The 19940-nt window shown below is 40.0% G+C and overlaps 1 protein-coding gene across 2 annotated transcripts in view; it reads right to left on the bottom strand.

The window, feature by feature from the left end:
• lrrc7 (leucine rich repeat containing 7) overlaps nt 1-19940 on the bottom strand; it is a 134479-nt gene that overhangs the window by 82323 nt on the left and 32216 nt on the right. The gene's annotated exons all lie outside the window — the stretch shown is intronic.

Raw genomic sequence — 19940 nt, 5'->3', positions numbered from 1 at the left:
AATTCTTCCATAAGATAAAGCCCAAGCCCTGGCACCTGCAGCTATCCATTGATAAATAATTACAGTAATATGGTAAATCTGCGAAATTTGAAACAGCTGACGGTCATTTGTCCCAGTACTTACGCTGACTAAGGGGTTCCTTCACTCATTGAATTGCATTGTTGCAAAAATAGCTCAATGCCTGTTTAAAAAAAACATGAAATAAATAGACATTAAACATTTTGCCTCATAGCCATTGTTTAATCTTAAAATAGAAATTTGATGAGTACAGAGGAAAAATGACCAATGTGACACAAGGGTCCCAATACTTTAGCATTAAACTATATTTCAGCAAGTAGTTAATTTATGTTCTGCACAGTACATTTTGCATTCTACAAGCATGCACTTAAGTGAAATGTGATGCAATCTAAGTTGGAGTGTCTGTCAATCAGGTTTGGCATAAACAAGGCTTGCTCCAAATAAGAATTCTTAGGTAAACTGTTTACACTGGTCAGTTCCAACAAGGTCACTTTCACACATAGAATCTCTTGTTGAAAAATTTTGGTAGCTATTGTTAGAAACAGCTATGCATATTTATCAACCTTCCATTTTCCCTTTTTCCCGTGACAGTTCAAAGAGGATAAACAATTAATCATTATACATTTGATCAGCTCAGAGAGCTGGCAAATGGTGGACAGTGAAGGGTAATATAGAAATACAATGAGTTCCAAGGGGAGGAATTTCTGGCCATAGATGAAGGGGGTGGTATAATGCACTACAATAACATGAGGAAAGAAAGTAGTAAAATGCATTTTAATAATAGCACTATATATTGATTTTTATTTATTATTTATTTTTTTTAATAGTGGATTCTTTTAGACAGTACTCAGTATTGGAATCGGCCAAGAGTATCAGTGGAGTCTCTATTTGTAGGAAACATATAAATGTATCTGAAGAGTATCAGTGTATCTCTATTTGTAGGAAACATATAAATGGGAACTGGATGGATGGATGGACGGATGGATGGATAGATAGATAGATAGATAGATAGATAGATAATTTTCCTCAATGGGGAAACATTCTTTCACAATCGGTGACAAAAACATGACATTGGTTGACTGAACTGATTGTTCTTAGACAGTTGCAGGTTTGACAGGAATTCTCCCTTTGTGAACACACACTTCATGAAGTACCAAAGCACCTTTGCATCTCACAGCGGAACGGACTTGAACATGGAGGACTTTAGGCCTTGGGCACACGCACACATGACAGCTCATGTCTGTAAATGTAGGGTAACATATAAGCTGTACAATAATACAGAGCTGAATATGTCTGTGCCTGAGCCCACGCAGAACACGTGGGCTCCCTCACACTCACTCACCGTCGCTCCTGCTGTTCTCTCTGATTAACGAAAGACAGCGCTAACAAAGTGATTCATTGAATACAGATCCGGAAAATTCCCCCCTGCCTGCCAATCAACATCAGCTGCTCTTCCAGCTGAGTTCAATCAGAAGGGCATCGGCGTGACATCAGCCACTTTTAATTTGAGTAAAATCATCATGGTAATGCCATGTATAATTGAGAAGGGGGTAGTTGCAGAGGGAACATGTCAGAGGATGCACAGATATGTAAGGAACCAGCTTTGTGGGATTATCAAGAAAACACTGCTTACCCTTGGAAAAGTAGGGTTAGCATTGTTTTCTAAAAGCTAAAGTCAGGACTAGTACTGTAACACATACACCCATAGAATGAGAGTGATAGTGTCTACAAAATGTCTCTGTGGATTGTTAAGCATAAAGAGGGTAAAGGACCTAGACAGCAAGAATATAACAGAAGTATGCAAAGCATATTTACACTACATGGCCAAAAGTATGTAGACACCTGACATCCAAATTCTCATCAAAAAATTGTGGGCATTAATATGAGTTGGTCCACCATTTGCTGCTATAACAACCTCCACTTCTCAGAAGCCTTTATACTACATGAAGAGCATTGCTGTAGGGATTTGCTTCCTTACAGCCAGTTGAGCACTGATTGGGTGATTAGACCTGGGTTGCAGTTGGCTTTCCAATTCATCCCAAAGGTGTCGGATAGGGTTGAGGTCAGGGCTCTGTGCAGGTCAGTTCATTTCTTCACGACTGCTCTGAACAAAACAATTTCTGTATTGACCTCGCTGTGTGTCTGGGGGCATTGTCATGCTGAAACAGGAAAGGGCATTCCCCTAACAGTTGGGGAAGCACAGAATTGTCTAGAATGTGATTGTATGCTGTAGCATTAATATTTGCCTTTACTGGAACCAAAGGGCTGAGCCCAAACCATGACACACAGCCCCAAACCAAGGGGTGTCCAGATACTTTTGGTCATGTAGTGTATGTCTCCCTGTGTGATCAAAGAGTGGGCAGAGGATAACTGCTGTTGGAGTCAGGCAGTGGGCACACTAAATCAGCCTTTCTGTTCGAGAACATGCTTAAGATTCCCTGACCTCCCCCCATCCCAGACACGACTTAGTGCAAGATTTTAATCCCTCACATCCTTAACCCATGCAGGATTCACAATAAAATCACCTAGAACTCATCGCTAATAATCCTCTTACTAAGAACTCCATTGTTTTCAGATTCTGTACTGCCAGCAGCGTGCAGCAGAATAATTCAGTCAAATTCTGAAAACTTCAGGGGAGGTCATGTGATGCAGTCCATAGGGTATATGACTCAGCCAATGTACGGGTTCAGCTACCCACCATGGCATTCCCTCAGCAGTGATCTCTATCTGCAACCCTCTCTGCTTTCCCCCGGTGAATAAAGTAAAAAAAAAATGTAAAAAGTGAAAGTGTCTGCTCTCCTTTTTAAAATAAATAAATCCTGATAACTCCACATGCTCTGAACTGTCATGACCTTATTTACTTCACCTTTTTTAGTATGATTTATTCCGTCATGTATGAAGTGTATTGGGACTGTGTAAAATGCACTCTAGATAAAGTCTGACTTGACTACACGGTGGCACTGAACTATTCCTGTATTGGTGCTGTTTACAGCAAAATACATAACAAGAAAAGGGCAAGATGCTATTCACTATATATATTTTTAGAATCAGTGTCCTGGCAACATATTTCTACTTAAACTGAAGCGTTTCCATAGAATTGCAAACACAATGGACAAGTCACATCCATTCCTGTTGAATTTATCTTTCATTATATATGTTTCTCTGGGACCTAGAGACACCAAAGACAAAAAAAAAAAGAAGTTGACATGCAGCAGCAGAATCCAAGATGACTATCTCCTTCCTTCCTCCAAAAACCAGCGCTGCATGCATCAATTAAGCCGGTTGGCTTTTTTTTTTGGAATCCATTGGTTAGATTAAGGGAATGAAAGTGCTGTGGACCAGGAGGTTCAAGTCTATATTTCTCCAGAGCTCATTTATCACCATTACAATCCCCCCTGATGCTACAGACACGTCCCCAAACTACCGCGCGCTCCGCAAGAGCTTACACACAGCTGGCGAAGCTGCAATAAACCAGGATCGCCTTCATTAATAAGTGATGACACGGAGATTCCTCACCATCAATCCTGACAACCCCTAAAAGCACGAAACCTCTTCTTGACCTGTTTTATGAGCATTGGTAAAATAAATCACTCATACTGCACATGATATATATATACAACACTCAGCTACAGGACACTGTTCTTTCATAGACCAGATTTGCATTTTGCTGTTAAAACAGGCCCTGGGGAGCCAGTGTACCTCTGCGAGCTTCATTAAACCTCCATCTTTTTTACTTGGTCCTTGATGACCTGGGCAGGAGTCTGGTGCTAGACCACGTTGGGGTGCAGCCAGAGAATGACCATGGGCTCAGACCATCCGCCAAGATAGCCTGACCTGTCATCCACTGAAAACTGACATGCGTGCTAATTTAATGGAATGGCGCCGAGCAACAGTGAAACAGACCATGTCTGCGGCAGGGTACACTGTGAGTCCTCTGGGGGATTCCCCGCCTCTAATGCAGAGGAGCTCAGGTGTTGAATGAGGGGCTATGGAAGGGTTCATGAAGCCAACATTAACAGGCCTCAGTAACTCCTGCAGGAAGTGCTGATATTCCCATGCCATCGCACCAAAAAAACTGAAAAACTCAAATAAGCTTTCTGTTTCTTTTTCTCCGTTTGCGTCCCTCCATTTTGGAGTTTCTCAGTCACTGGTATGTTTTTGCAGAAGCACTGCAGCAAAAACAATGACTAAACCTTTAGACGTGAGAAAAACTCTGCATCTTTAGGGTTTTTTAAATTCATTTGTTTATAGTATGATAGCACTTTCCATTAGCAATACTGAGATGGCAAAGACAGTTCTAGAAAACATATTTGATAAGTCTGCCAAACCAATTTCTCCAGCCTTCTCAGTCCTCCAAACTGTACCCTTTTGACTCTTCGCAAATAGGACACTTCACTGGTACGCACTAACAGAATCTTACAGGCTTCATTTTTAGTTTAGTCCATACATACAATGTGTGTAATAACATACAATGCAATGTATATGGTATAATACCTATGAAATACTGCACATGTATACAGAAGCATTTCCTCCATCCTGACAGTATTCACCCTGGCTATTTCAGTTTCTGAAACCCATTAAACAGAACTGATAGCTTTGGTCACTTTTAATCTTTGTGAGCAATACGTCTGAGTTATTTCCCTGCCCATTCACAGAGGCTTGAAGTGAAAGGGACCACAGCCTCATCAAAAGTGATCCTAGCCAAGAAAACGTTTACACACAAAGGTCTGCATGCACCAAGCTTTCCCATTTAATTTCAGTATAGCCGTTATACTCAATTGATATACTGAAAATGAGATGTGAATTCCAAAGATGCTTATTCTGTGGTAAAAAAATAAATAAATAATACATGCAACATTTAAAAAACCAAGCACCGCAGTTGCTCAGTCCCAAAGGAATTCTGGGAATTACCAAGGGGGATTTAAATATAATTAAAACCTCCACAGCTATTGCTTCGGCTTTCTGCAGCCTGTTCTGCGTGTGTTTTACCCATGTAAATGTGATTAGGGAATTGAAATAAACAATAATAAAGGTACTGTGTCCACACAGAAGAAAGAGAGTTTGTGCGGAGATTAATATTCCAAGATCTAATTTTCTACATAAACTCGTCATTTTCCTGTGTAGATACAATACTTTTATTATAATTTATTTCAGCCCTCAAATCACATTTACTGTTTTACAGTTAAAATGAGCAACTGAAATTGTATTTTGTTAATTTATTACTTTTCATTTTTTATTTAGGAGAACCATCCTCTTTCTAACTGGAATACGCTCCCATAATTCAAAATGTTCCTTCAATCCTGTTTACCTGGATTACAGTGCAGCATTGAGATTTAGTACAATTATGTGTTAGATTTTAGTAGGTATTTCCTGTTTAAATAGGTTTAAATCAGTCCCTCACACTCACTTATCCAAATTTCAGTTGAGTACATACAGTAACCTGTATCCATCTTACTGCTGAAAGACCTACAAACTAAAATGTAAGCCCTCTGTTGAACTCAAGTGTCAGCACTTCTGAGTCGAGATGAATACATGAATGAGATTATTTTCACAAGACCTTTCATCAGCACTTTAACCACTCACCTTGGAGAAGGAGAAGTCAATTTGTGTCTTCACCCTTCACTATTGCAGCACATCTTGTTATAAGTCCTTCTAATTAGTATAGGTGGATGCTGAAAATGCAGAGATTCCATAGAAGTGCACAAGATGGATCATTACCCCACAGTGTGGGTAGTGGTTTAGACACAATAACCCCTTGGCATGTACCATAGGTCTTAGCCTATATTAGCACCATCTTATTACCCATTCAGAATAAGCATACATTGAGGAATTTGCATCTTATATGTTTAATAAAACCCAAAGATTTTGTGAGCCATCAATGGCTCTCTAACCAGCAATGCAAAAGTGTTAAATTAATATAAATCATATTATTTAATAACTAGAAATGTAATGAAGGTTTTAAACAGACCAAAGTATATCTTCTTATCTTGAAGTGTCCCTTATGTAGTAAATACAAAGTGGACAAGAGGGGGAGTAAGGGGCAGTAATAAGTTTGCAAATGATGTCATCAGGACACAAATCTATTACCGCAAGCAAGCATGCAGTATTCTGAGCAAGAGCTCTGTGGAATTAAGCACCTGTGCCAGTTACAGGGTCCATCACCCCCACCTGAGAGAAGGTATTTAGTGGGATTACCTCTGAGCCAACGGCTTTTTTTTAAAAAAAGCAATAAAGCCTGCTTTCTGTCTTATTTCCAATTGTTGTGCTGAACTAGCAGGGCTAAAAAATTAGACACACTGCTGAGAAAGTATTGCTATATCTGTAAAAACAAAATGGTGCAAATTGTTTTAAGTGAATTATGTTTGAAGCAGTGAGCTCAGTGCTTATGGTTAAAAAATTAAATGTATAATCCTTACTATCTGACTGGCTATAGGTTAAATGATTACCTGTCTAACTACCATTAATAGAGGCCTGTCTTTTTTTCTTTTCTTTTTTTACATATTTCAACATTATTTATGGCAGACCTTCTATGGTTCAATGAAACATGTTCTATTCATACAAAAATCATCCTAGTTAGTTATGTTTTATTTAGCCTATTTCATGTCATAAACCTGATGTTTCCCAGAACCTAAATTTCCTTTAAAGGTGCCACTCATAGCCATTCATGCATCATCTTTCAGAAATCTACACAATACTATTTTTTTCGAATGAACTGACCAGCTTGGAAATATACTGGGAGTAGGCTGTAGTGCACAATACACACACAAAAGCACAGGCCAAGCCATCTCCCCTATTTTCAGTGGAGGTTTCACACACAATGGATGCATTTCCCATAGAAGCTGAGGTCGATTTGGGTTTATTTACTGAGTTGGCAGGCAGAGGCCAACTGTACTGGCACTTTATAGCATAATCCCACCAGAGAACAGCATTGAGCTGACCAGGGGAACCAATGGGCAGTGACTCAGCTCACCCATCAACAGTGACTGATCCCTATACATCCTGATAAACACAGCTACCCAGGAACAGAAGTGGTATACAGAACTGGAAGGTATGCAGTGCTATTGGCTGCATTGGGAGTGGCAGTGGGAGAGCAGATTTACTGTCAGTGACACACATACCTGCCCCACCAAACTCATGCTTGTATTTTTCGTCAATTAACTTAGCAGAGCTAATGTTTCTTCCATCTGAAAACATTCATAATGGCAGCACAATTAGCATGCAGCCCGTAGATATTGTCTAAAAATGTTTAACTCAATGCACAGGAATGAAATTGGTATCAATCATATTGTCAATGGGTAAGATAGCCAAAAGCGAATATCCCAAAAAGTTGAAATATCCCTTTAAGTTCTGGAATGAGTACTTCACTGATTTTAAAACATCAGTACCATTGGCAAAGATACGCATACATAATTAGCATGTGATAATTTCCTACATTCCCTCAGCAATTTGGAAGAAGGCATCGCTCAGTTCTCTACTTCATGTACACGTTAGTGCATTCTGTACAAGATTTCACCAGATACAGATGTTTGTTGTAAAACAAACAGATTAAAGAGTATCTTCAGCAGGCATATAGCTGCTTCATTCTAAGAGGACATCCTTCATACATCCTTCAAAATCACCTGTAAAATAGGAAGTCTGCCACTCTTGCCACAACAGTGTGATAATATTGTGATGTTAATACTCTGCCCTCTTTGCGCTCCTGTTTCTCACAACACCAAAATGTTACATCTGCACCAGAAAAATCTCAGCTGTGCACATCATCACTCTCCATCTTGGCATCCCTGTAGGCTGCGTTTCCATGGAAACCATTCCTCTCCTCCATTCTTTCTGAGTGAGGGCAACAGAGAAAGACAAAACACCTGAAGAGGAGGTAGAAGTCAGCATGATTTGGATCTAGTCCCAGAGCCCCAAAATAACCTAGGTAACAGCACTTAATATGATATACTTTACCTCTGACATGAGAGGAGACTCCAGTAAGGGCTACCCTAACTAAACAGGCAAGCCTGGGCTGTCAGACTATCATCGTAAAAAGAAGACACATTTACTGCCAGATAAATGAGCTGGAACTCAGTATAAACTGGAGCCAAGATAAAATAAAAGTTTAACAAAACAGTACATACATGACAGGACACAAGGTTTTGTCTTCATTATAAGTACCGTATGAATATCCACGTTGATATCTAGTCCTCATTCTAAATACATTCCACGTGCCTCATCCGTTTGTATATGTGTCCTTTTTTAGTGTGTTCTTGTGTTTATGATTTACTTCTGTCTTTTATTGTCAGTCGTTAGGCTGAATAGTCAGTAAATATGTCATCTGGTGTTTCTTTGTCATAAAGTGCATCCATTTCAACCCCGTAACATCCTCAGGCAATTAAGAAGAGAACATCTGAGATGGGAGGGGTGGGGGATACCCTGCCAACTGAAATCTTCTCACTGCTTATGAGTCACCCTGTGGGACTCTGGGTTGAAGTTTGTAGTGAGACTGTTCTGATTTCATACAGACTGCAGGGTGCAGCATTGAACGAGTAAACCTACCCCAGATGGAAGCACCATGCAGAAGACCTCATAGTTAATGTAGTCTTGACAAAAACACATTTTTGACGGTTTGTTCATTATTCATTTCTCACTGGGTGCATTGTAAAAGTATACAGCTGATTACATCTCAATTGTTGAACATATTCAGGGCAGCACATGTCTCTGTTAATCTCCATTTTCCGTGACAGACTTTTCTTAAATTACATCGTCTGTCTGGCACAACAATTTTCCTTGGCAAGAAAAAGTTCAAACTATTCCAAGAAGCATCTCTGGAGTGCTCCACAGAGTTTCTGCCTTGCTGGGCAGTTGCTATTATTTAATGATTAGGCAGGATTCATTCCATTTAGATGAAACATTCATTCTCTTTAAAGCCTTGTGTAAGTGACAGATTAACTGTCTGTATATAAATGGGGGAGCTCCGTTCGGTTTATTTAGCATTAGCTCTTCTTTAAGTGACACAAGGTTATATAGGACATTAGCGCAGCAGTAGGCATAGTTAAAGGTCGCTATGATGTAAAATGTGACCATGATCATTTACAGTAGGACAATAATGCCAACATGACAATGCTATACCACCCCAGTTTATGGTGCGTATGAAATGTAAATGACAAGATACATCATGGGAGAATGCAAATTGGTAATATTAATCAACATATTTTCTCTCCTTTAACCAAGTCACTACACAGAAACCCAGCAATTAGCAGGAGAAGTCACCCAACATGCCCAAAACCACATCTCAAGTATATTTCCTTTTGGTCCTTTAAGGTGATTAATTCATTACAGCATATCTGCACCTTTCAACAGCACATCCTAGAGAATGCCCTAATGAGCACCACTACACAGAATAAAACTAAACTCTGGCTCAAGAACTTTCCCAGCAGGGGAAAAGGCCCACGTACATCATTTCCACATTAATGTGTAATGTGATGGTATCATTTTGTCATTGCATTACCTTGTGCCTTTAGACACAATACTGGATGTAGAACACCCTCAAAATAACACACAAGCCACCTTTCTCTCCCTAAATCAATTTCACACCCCTGCCCTATCCTTCCCCGCTACCCCATTAGCTTGCGCATCTCCAAAAATCTCTGTTATCTTTCCCAGACCAGCTCCTCTGTTCGTCTGCGCAGCCTAGCCCGGTGCTGGAGCTCAGCCTACGGCACCATGCGGGGGCCGCTTGTGAGCAGGAAGCGGGCCCACAGAAGATCACACGGTGAGTCACGGTTGTGAGGAAACCAGGGTGCAGCGGCGAGGAGGAGAGAGCGTCTCCCGCTCTCTCCGGAAGCGGGGAAGCCGCACACGTCAGTCTCCTCTCCCGGAGGAAGCTGTTCTCTCGGCCCGACCCAGGGAGGGATTTACACGCTAAACATAAATAAGGATCACAGCGCTTCTGCACTTAAATTTCGAAATGCGCAGACTAGTCAATAAAAATGTCATATTTCACATTTTATTTTATGTTGCACGGGACTGCTTGAGAAATAGACTGGCTGCTCCTCTTGTGTACTGGAGATGCCGTAAAGCAACCAAACTCTTTGAATGAGGATTCATTCCTCTTCTTTGTGAACCTTCAAAAGGAAGACAGCAATATTTTCAAAATCAATTGCTTACTGAGAGTCCTAATTTAACACCGAAAAATTGTACTTTTCAACAGATTACATTCGGACTATGTTTAAAACCATAAATCCACTCCAATCTATCAGCAGGGATTCTTCTTGTGTGTTGTAATATTTGTGCCCCTTTTACCAATTGCAAACAGGAAACTACTAAACAACTGAAAAACTCTAAATGCCCTACATACTGTCAGTGAAGTGCTAATTTCACAAAAAGCCAGTGTTCTTCATATCATCATCTACACAGCTGGATATCTACTGAAGCAAAACACAGCTAAAATGCCATCCCCAAATTTATAACAGCAGGTAGACAATCAGAGAGCACAACTGGAATCTTTTGCTAGCAAGCTTGCTTTCGTAAACTCTACAGTACACTGCCTCTGCCAAGCTGCTACATTATGGCTTATACCAGGCAGATTTAAATAGCTGTAAGAGCACAGCTTTGGCAAAATGTTCAGTAAACACCTTTGGTGTGTGGCATCAAGTATGAAATAAATCATTTAAACCTTTAGAAGAAGCTCTGGAGCCTTGCTTAATAGGGTGCTGAACACTCTGATGCTTATCTCTTCTGTTGAATGGCAGGCACGTTTTGATAACATCTCTCTCACATTCACAGGCTTGGAACAGGACATTAGACTGTAAGAGGGCAGAGTTTAAAGTTATCTTTATCGGTTTGTTCATTTGTATCACTGGGACTTTAAGACCAAGGAGGTATTTAATAGCAAAGGCCTGCAGTGTGTCACACACACACACACACACACACTGTTTCCAGATGCACATGTACCTTTAATGCAACATTATACTCCAGTTCATTTTTGTTTCTACACTACATTGATGGGTAATAATAATATTATTTACTTTGACAATATTTACTTTGACACACATTTTTTCTGTAGTTCTGATGTTGGTTTTATAACATAATGCTTTGCATACCCCTTTTCCAAGTACAGAACATTTATGCTATACGTAATGTTGGATATGTTTTCAGATTATCACCTTTGAGAAACAGACAATATCATTTGTGTGGTCATATGAATGTATCTATTTGTTCCCCACCCCGCTCCTCACTCCACAAACATCAAGGTAAAGTAAGGTCATGCTGGAGGTCTTCTAACTGGGGTGTCCTGGAAAGTTTTCTCTTCTTTCAAAGTTTTATGGCTTTATTGCCCTCTGGAAGAAACTCAGACAGTCAGAGAACCTGCGTGGTCACATAATCCTCACATGGTAAATGGTAAAATTGACTGTATTTATATAGCGCTTTTATCCAAAGCGCTTTACAATCGATGCCTTGCATTCACCAGAGCAATTAGGGGTTAGGTGTCTTGCTCAGGGGCACTTCGACATGACCAGGGCGGGGGATCGAACTGGCAACCCTCCGACTGCCAGACAAGCATTCTTACCTCCTGAGCTATGTCGCCCCCGTATATGTCACATCCCTGAAAATTATACAGGAAGCAGGTTTCCTATTAGCAATAGCAATATTTTGTGTACAGTATGTGCATAAACTCTGTTGTTACACAATGCCATTGGTAATCTCCCTTTAAATGCTTGAGTATAGCAATGTATGTATAACAGTAAACTCTACATATCAAATCAGTACACACATATCAATAATACATGTCTTTCAAAGAATAAGCAATTATGCTGGCAGCTGTGCCTCACAAAATGAAGTACCACTCTGTAGAGAACCAGCAAAAATATAAATTACATTGAGCCTTGAGTTCCATTTTCCAATTCATGGGTTTGAAATGGCCATGACTTCAGCTGCCAGTCGATGTTTTGGCACACATAAATCAACTAATTTTGTTCATTTACACAATAATAACTTTTTAAATAAAGGTTCAGTGGGACTATTTTCTGGTTTCCGTGGACTACAGTTGATGTGTTTAGAAAGTAAAGAATTAAAGGGCTAAATGGAGAGGAACTGCTGCCGGAGCACAGATCTGCACAGATGTGATGGCAGGGGCCCTCAGGGACACAGGGAACGTTCTCCAGGCACAGACAGAGAGGTCGCTGTAGGCCACCAGAGCAGGGAAACAGAGCCTTGTCACAATGGGGTTTAAGCCACAACACCCAACTGCGCGTGAGCCACCAGTTATGCTCCTGGAAAAGCAAATTGTTTGTTATTAATACCATTTCATTTTATTCAAATCAATGCCAGGCAAGTAAACACCCGACCAGAGTATTCGGCTTTATCACTACTGCATATTAGAATGAGTATAACTTAAGAGTTAAGCGTGAAATTTGTGACAAGCATCAGACGTACAGACCGAGGAAGGGTGCAGGAACGGTCGCACTGAGACCTCAGCATGTTCAGGTGACACTCCAGTTATGGTTGTCTTGCCCCCAAACTTGTGCTGCAGTTGGCTAAACAAACCCATGCCCTCCAAGTGTTAATGGGACATTGAGGAGCGCAGAATGCCTTTCTGCTGCCACGCTGGCACGGTTAACGCAGGCGTGAATGCCGGCTCTGTGTGGGAACCGGGCAGTGGAGACGCACCACAGCAGCAGACCACCGTCTCTGCCAGCTTCGCCGGTGCCAGGCTGCCAACCCTGGTGCCCGGCCAGGAAAGGTGTCAAACCGAGAGCAGGGGCGAGCCATAGCGTAGGCCCAATCACCCTCACGGGAACGTCCCACGCAAGGGCCTCTCATGCGGAGAGAGATGAATGAACCAGCACAATATGCACTCACACCTCACCTCTGCGTGTTCTCAGAAAAGACTTTTCACAAGAAAGCGTTCCTGAAAAGCATGGAAAACCCAATTTCATGAAATTACGCTTAGTAAAATGCTTGAGAATAAAAACGTATAATATTGGAATCACTGCTCATGTGCTCTATGAGCAGTATAGACAGGTACAATTAGTGGACACAGACTGGCATATATGGAAGCACAGAGTGATTGGCAAACCATTTGGAAATTGCATCCACATTTAAAAAAAAAAAAAGATGTTCGGCAATATCCATTTCTTCTGTGAGGCCGGTGAAAAAGTGTCTGCAATATCAGGCTTAAGTCTTTTTTCCATTTCAGCTGTTTGAAAAAAGCAGACCTTTGTACAAATTGAACTGAGAGGAGCAGACAGCCAAGGGTTCAAAATCTGTGCATGTAGGCCTAGGTCTCTCTGAGAATGCACCCAGGAAATGACAAAAGCTAACAACTGAATTGCAATAAAATTGACAGGAATTAAAGTTTCATAAACTACATTTATTTGGGAGGTTAAATCTCTTTGCAATAATGAGATTCATCCACCATAGATCCAGTGTATTATGCACATGCCTACAATCAAAAGCAATACATGGACCACATATGAGTCAAGTCAAACAGTTGTCAACTGTCATTTTTATACATGCCAAAAAAACTGAATGTCCAAACCCTGGTTTCAGAATCTTTGACAGAACCTCAACTGCATACTGCATAAACACAGTTGTATTAGTCTTTCACTTGAGCCATTAAACTAAGTTTGTGACTCACTTTGGTCATTGAAGATCCCACGGCTCAAAGAGTAGGGGGGTTTCCTGGCATCCTGGAAAAATTACTGACCTGTATTAACCTGCTCACCTAATCATTCTCCAGTTTACTGGGTCAATAATTCCTTCCTGCACTACATCAGCTGTTGCGGTAAGCATTCTTGTGCCAATATGGCTACTGTAGTCGGGTGAATGCTATACATTACACAGGGCGGCTGAGGAGAGTTTTCTTCTCTGCAAAGTACTTGAGATCCTGAGATGAAACACACTTTCAACAATCATTGCAATTACAATCACTATTGAACATGGTTTGTTAATTATAACGAAGTGGCCCATAGTCTGCATATAATTATCATGTAGTGGCCTATGGCCTGCACCTGCATATAGATAATATGAAGAATAAATATGCAAGACCTGAGCAAAATTAAGTCATGTTTCCCAATTTACATATATTACATAAGAAATGATTGTGGAAAATGTGCTTTCTGTCCATACGGTGTGGCCTTCAGCTAAGGTCAATGAAAGCATTTGAAATACATTTATTACTTTATGAGTCTTCCAATTAGAGGGAGACTAATCGCATGCATGTAACAGGATATATGAGGAAGAAAACCAGGACGAGTGAGGAGGAAATAAAATGGCAGCCAAGTAAAAAAACATTCAAGCATTATGGTCTGAAAGCAAACAAAACACTTAGGCTACAGCTCGGAAGCCTAAATATTTAACTCAATCAACGACATCAAAATTGTATGATGGATCTACTGGCTGAGCACATACACATAGCCACAAGGATAACAGTCAACAATCATGTCACTGTAATAGAGCAATGACTTGTGTTCTTGACATAGGTACTTGGGAGAGGATTTCAGAATACAATCTCCCTTTTACCAACAGTTTAATCAGTTTAATCTCATGGATTTCAAGTTTTAGAGGTTTAGGGTTGTTCAGGGACTATAGTACCTAAGCAGAAACCTGCTGCACTTCATTGTTGCAGTCAGTACAGCTGGTGTTTGATTTCATTCATCAAAAACTAGGTTTTTCAAGTGTACATCTGAATTTCACATATAAATATATGTTTAAGTTGTATGAACCTGAAAACAGCCCTTTCAATGTTGAGTTTTTCCACGATTTTTCCCTGTCTGTTCAGTACTGAAATTACATCACCTGGCAGTCGGGGGCAAGTTGCTATCTCCAGATTGTCTCAGACTTCTGAGTTATGAATAAGAAAAGAAACGTTTCCTGTGCAGCCCAGAATGTCAGCAGTTCCCATGGTGGAACACAGAAACCAAGATATGTAAGACTGCATTTTATGCACTGCAGCATTAAATTCATTTCATTTACTGAGCTCTAAATGAATAGCTAAGTATGAGACAATGTTTCTGTCTGAAATCGTGTTCATCAGTCCCACACTAATCCTTATCTGAACTGGGGAGGGAAGATAAATTGATTAAATTAATTCAGTGATTCACTGATGAGTCCCACACTATATCTTTACATTTGTATCAAGTGAATAGTAAGCCAAGTACTGCAAAAAGACTCGATAGTTCAGATAATACAGCTTATATTACAATAGCTGACTGAATGTTGTCTACAATAGGTCTAAAGGTCTATACACACATTGAAATGCAAACAGGTCACATAAACGCAGTTTCAGAAGAGAGGAATAAAACATTTACTGTGAGCCCAAACAGGAACAAGAGGCTGATGGGGGCACAGGGATAGCCAAGAGTGTGGGTGTTAGGAAGAAACGCCAATCGTAGCGCTAGTCCGACACCGCGACGCAAACTCCCTCTACAGGGAGTCCAGCCACTCTCTGCTCTGCTGAGGTGTAGCTGCGCTCCATCTGCCGGTGTTGCCATGGAGACTAGTCCCACTGATCTACATGAAAGATCATAGGGTGGGATCTGCTAGGCTGTTCTATTAGCATGACTCAAACATCATCCGCAACACCAACCAGCCAAGCGTCTTCCTCCAGATATGATTAATGCTCATTAAATTTCTCTCTGTGGGATGAAATTCTTTGCAGACAATACACATCCACCCCCAGGTTCCTTTCTGTTCAGTATTCCAATGTTGTACAAAAATGGCATATAGGGCTGCCTATAATTAACTAAACTAAGCTATGTGTGATATCTTTTTTCCTTTGAAAAGCTTCACGAAACTGACTCTTTCACCTTTTGAATGTGGCCAAGTTGTACATGGTTTGCTGAAAGGCATTCACGAGGAAAAGATTTAAAAGAATAATGCATGAATACCTTTAGCACATCCTTTGATTTCTGATGTACTAATGACCCTAAAACCACCAAATTACTGTACTTTTGATGCAAATGATCAAGCAACAGTTACCAAGCAAATAGGTAACTACTGGTAAATATGTGCTTTATTGGACTATGTTAAGAAATAGAGTGCTTTCTCAGGGTCTTTGTAAACCTTTCTATAATCGTTGTATTGGTTTTCACTGTAACCGTAGCCTGCAACAGTGCAGTGCAGTGATAATTTAATAGGCTCAAAGGCTGTATAGAGCCTGTATAGAACCATTTACATGGTACTACCCAAATGTCATAATATTGTTGAATCACTGAGTCTGCTGACCAATCCTTGCAGGACATTGCTGTCGAAGCCAGAACCGTGCCGAAAGGCCTGCCTGCAATCCTCATTTGCAGATATAATTTAATTAATTAATTAAAGAGTGCTAAAACCATCACTCGACAGAGATAAATACTGATACTTATGCCAAAAAACCAGTGATGGCACGGCTCCACCGTGAAGCACAGCATTCATGTAATACAGAAGAACTGGACATCATGTCATGATAATATCACGATATTACAGTGAACCTTGTCACAGTGAACACAAAAAGATGCCCTACGCAAAGGCCTACGGCAGTGCTCAAAATTGTTATATTTCATACATCCTGTATTCGGAAACAGTCTACGCTATATTATTCAGTAAAAGCTGAAATTTATGTAACCATGCCTTCTTTCTCATTAAAACAGCTAAAATATTCTGGAGTATGCAGCTCTGCCAGCGTCAAGTACCAGTTCCTGAAAGTGCAGAATTCAGTTCTTCCAGGAATCAGACTACCTCACAGGAATTCACCTAAATATCTTCAGGCAAGTAAAAACAATTACGGCATATTTACTCATTGACAGAAAATCTTATCCAGATTGAGTTAAAAGACTACTGCGTCATGGCACATTAAATGCATAGCAGAGAGCCAAAAATCAGTAAATGTGAGTCTCCGGCATCAGAACCAGGACTTCCATTGAGAAATATCATTCCTTGATTAAATTGTACCCTCCGGACTGTCACGAAAGTGCCACAAGTTTTTCTGCTGACTGAAGTAATAAGCTCTCCCTCTATGACTAGCTTTTCTTTTCAGAATCACATTCAAATTGTGCTTTCTCTCTCTTTTGAACACAGTGGCACCCTTATGGGAACAGCGCTTCCTCCTTGATTGACACATTGCTGTATCAGCTGTTGCACTTGTGCTGGTAATGGGAAGTATCGCCATGGTAACTTAGCAGGCTAGAAAATATGGTGGGATCTTAATGTTAATGTTTCTGAAGTACTCACAGCACCTGCTCACACGGTAAAGTAGTAACCTCTTTTACTCATGAATTATGAGAAAGGCGACATATTTTCCACCTTGTGCATTGTATTATAAAACTCATGACACTGCATACTTGCAATGCTTACCAGATACCCCTGTCCAGAATTATTTATATGTTGATCAGTTTAAACAAGTTGTATACTTACTGAAGCAATTTCAGTTGCTTCTTTGCTTGTTGGTCTGCCTGGGACTTGACCCAGCAACCTTATTATGGTTACGAATAAGTCCAATTCCTTAATTCTAATGCCACTTTTTAATAATTAGATTTTCAAGGAGGAGTGCCAAGTTGGCAACACAAAACCTCCTTGAAAACAGTATCCGGCATACCGTAGTTCAATATTTTGGGATATCAGAAACGGGGGCCGCGGTAACACGCTGAGAGCTAGCTGCTCTCAGCCCCGAGGAGGCGAGCGGAGGCGCTAATGAGAACACCTGGTCAAATGGCTGAGAGCGAGAAATGTTCCTGAGACTGCCGGGTGAGACTCCCCACAGCTCTCCTCAGGAAGGCAGATCACATTAGCCCACTCAGGAGCACCCTGGCTTCACTCGGTCGGAGAAACCTCTTTAAAATGTGAGCCATGAATGACGTTGCTTTCCTATTCCCAGACATCAACTGGCAACTATTTATACAGCTATTTATCAAACGGCAACTATTTAGATAAATTGCATCCTCTCATCTGAGAAGTGGTGAAGATTATGTATAGAATAGGTTTAATTTATCTATCTAGATTGGTCTCAAGTTTAGATAGATAAATCAAACCTATTCTATACATAATCTTCACCACAGCAACAGTTTGCACAACAATATTTAGAATCATTCTTATATTAAGATAAAAACACAGTATGTGAGTGGTAAATGTGTGAGCATTGTCTAGCTGGTATTAACTAGGTAAACTAGTATCATCTTAATGTTTGTCAACCTCTCTTCCCCTAATTTGTTGCATTAATGTTATATTATTTTGTAACACATCAAATCCATGTTTAACATGAACATGTGTTACAGTGTTAGCATTCCATTTATAGATCACTGCAGTTGTAGTTCATCATCCAAGCCAGCAAACTAATAACATAAAATAAACAACCATCAAGTTACCTAAGCTAGCAGGCTTGGTCATAAAAATTATGGTAATGTAGATATGAAGCTACTATGGTTGGCTATAAATTAATGTAGCAATGTAGATCATCTCGAAAGCTTGAAAAGTTAGCTAGCTAGCTACATTCACCTTCCATATGGTCCTGTCGGGAGACTGTAGCCAGACTGGCACATTCTCTATACCACATGGGAGAGAGATATTTTAACATAGTTTAAGTTACTAATCACAAGCTATCACATCCCTCAATATAGTCACCTGATTGTATGACATCAGGTATATCCCTCAGCTACCCTACTACAAGGTACTGTACACCTAGAATTCAACTTAAAGTTACTACAGGTTTTCTACATCTTATTACTGTATGTCACGTACACACCCCAAACTGGGGAGATAAATTGATTAAATTAATTCAGCGATTCACTGAATCAGGTGGTTAAGTGACTAGAAAGAAAACATGCAGACACTTCAGCCTTCTAGCACTCTCAGTAGGCTGAGTGTACCTCCTCAAAAAATTCTGAATTGGGTGGCATTCCTAAAGGCCACAATCTGCAGGAATTTTAGGCAGACTGCAGAATAAACAGTTTTGAAACGCCATTTTATTTCATGATTTGTGTAAACTGACCTGTTAAAATCCAAGATTAATAGCCTAAATTCACAATCCAGTTAATAGAAAATTCAGCATTTTTTAGAGCCCCGGTTTGCATTTTTTGACACTCTGTGAACAGCAGATGGTGCTCCAATTTCTTTGAGAATTGTTTTAAAATCAAGTTAGTCTCTAGCTCCTGAAATGGTTTCATAAACTCTTGTACTTTGTAAAAATAGACTTTACTTTTATCAAATTAGAAGAAGAACACTTGCCTACTGTGTACCACACTGTCAATGACACTGCCCAAAAACAGAAAAATAATAACAAAATAAATTCTCTCTGGTATCAGTGACTGCAAAAGAAAACATTAGTCACACTCCAAATTAAGTCCGTTCACATGTTCACCAATCAAAGCACATTGTAGCTCATCTAAAATGAATTGACCTGACTGCTTGACAAAATGACTGCATACCCCAAAAGATTCACATAAATGACATTTAAAATGCACTTGGTGCTCTAACCAGACTTACTGAGACTGGTTCGAAAGGCCATAACCCTCATTTGGAATATTCTAGAATCAGCTATTTTATTCATCTACATCTGCCATGTGTGTACTCATTCCCACACTATGATGTATTTCAAAGTTCTTTTAATAATAAAAAACAAAATTTAACTAATTTCCAAATCTAGTTTTCCAGATGTTAAAATGGCCACATTAACTCTGATGCACCTTTTACTGCTCTACAGTGAATTCCAATAAAGTAGCTCACCAACTTTTGCAATAGAGAGAAAACTTATAACTGAGCTTCATCATCACAGAATTACTGGTCCCAGATGTGCTTCCATAACTCAATGATGGATTCTCAGCGATATTATCATCTACCCTTATTAGTCAGTGGAAATAGAAACCCAGCACTAAACTGGCTGTAAATACTGTCTGAAAGTTGTTCAAATTTTATAACTGGAACCATAGATTCATGAAAAACAGGGACAGGAACTAATTCAAGTCACT

Source organism: Anguilla rostrata, chromosome 4 (genome assembly GCF_018555375.3).
Source record: "Anguilla rostrata isolate EN2019 chromosome 4, ASM1855537v3, whole genome shotgun sequence".
NCBI classification, from domain to species: domain Eukaryota; kingdom Metazoa; phylum Chordata; class Actinopteri; order Anguilliformes; family Anguillidae; genus Anguilla; species Anguilla rostrata.
Note: the sequence above shows the minus strand (reverse complement) of the source record. Positions and strands in the feature narration are given on the sequence as shown.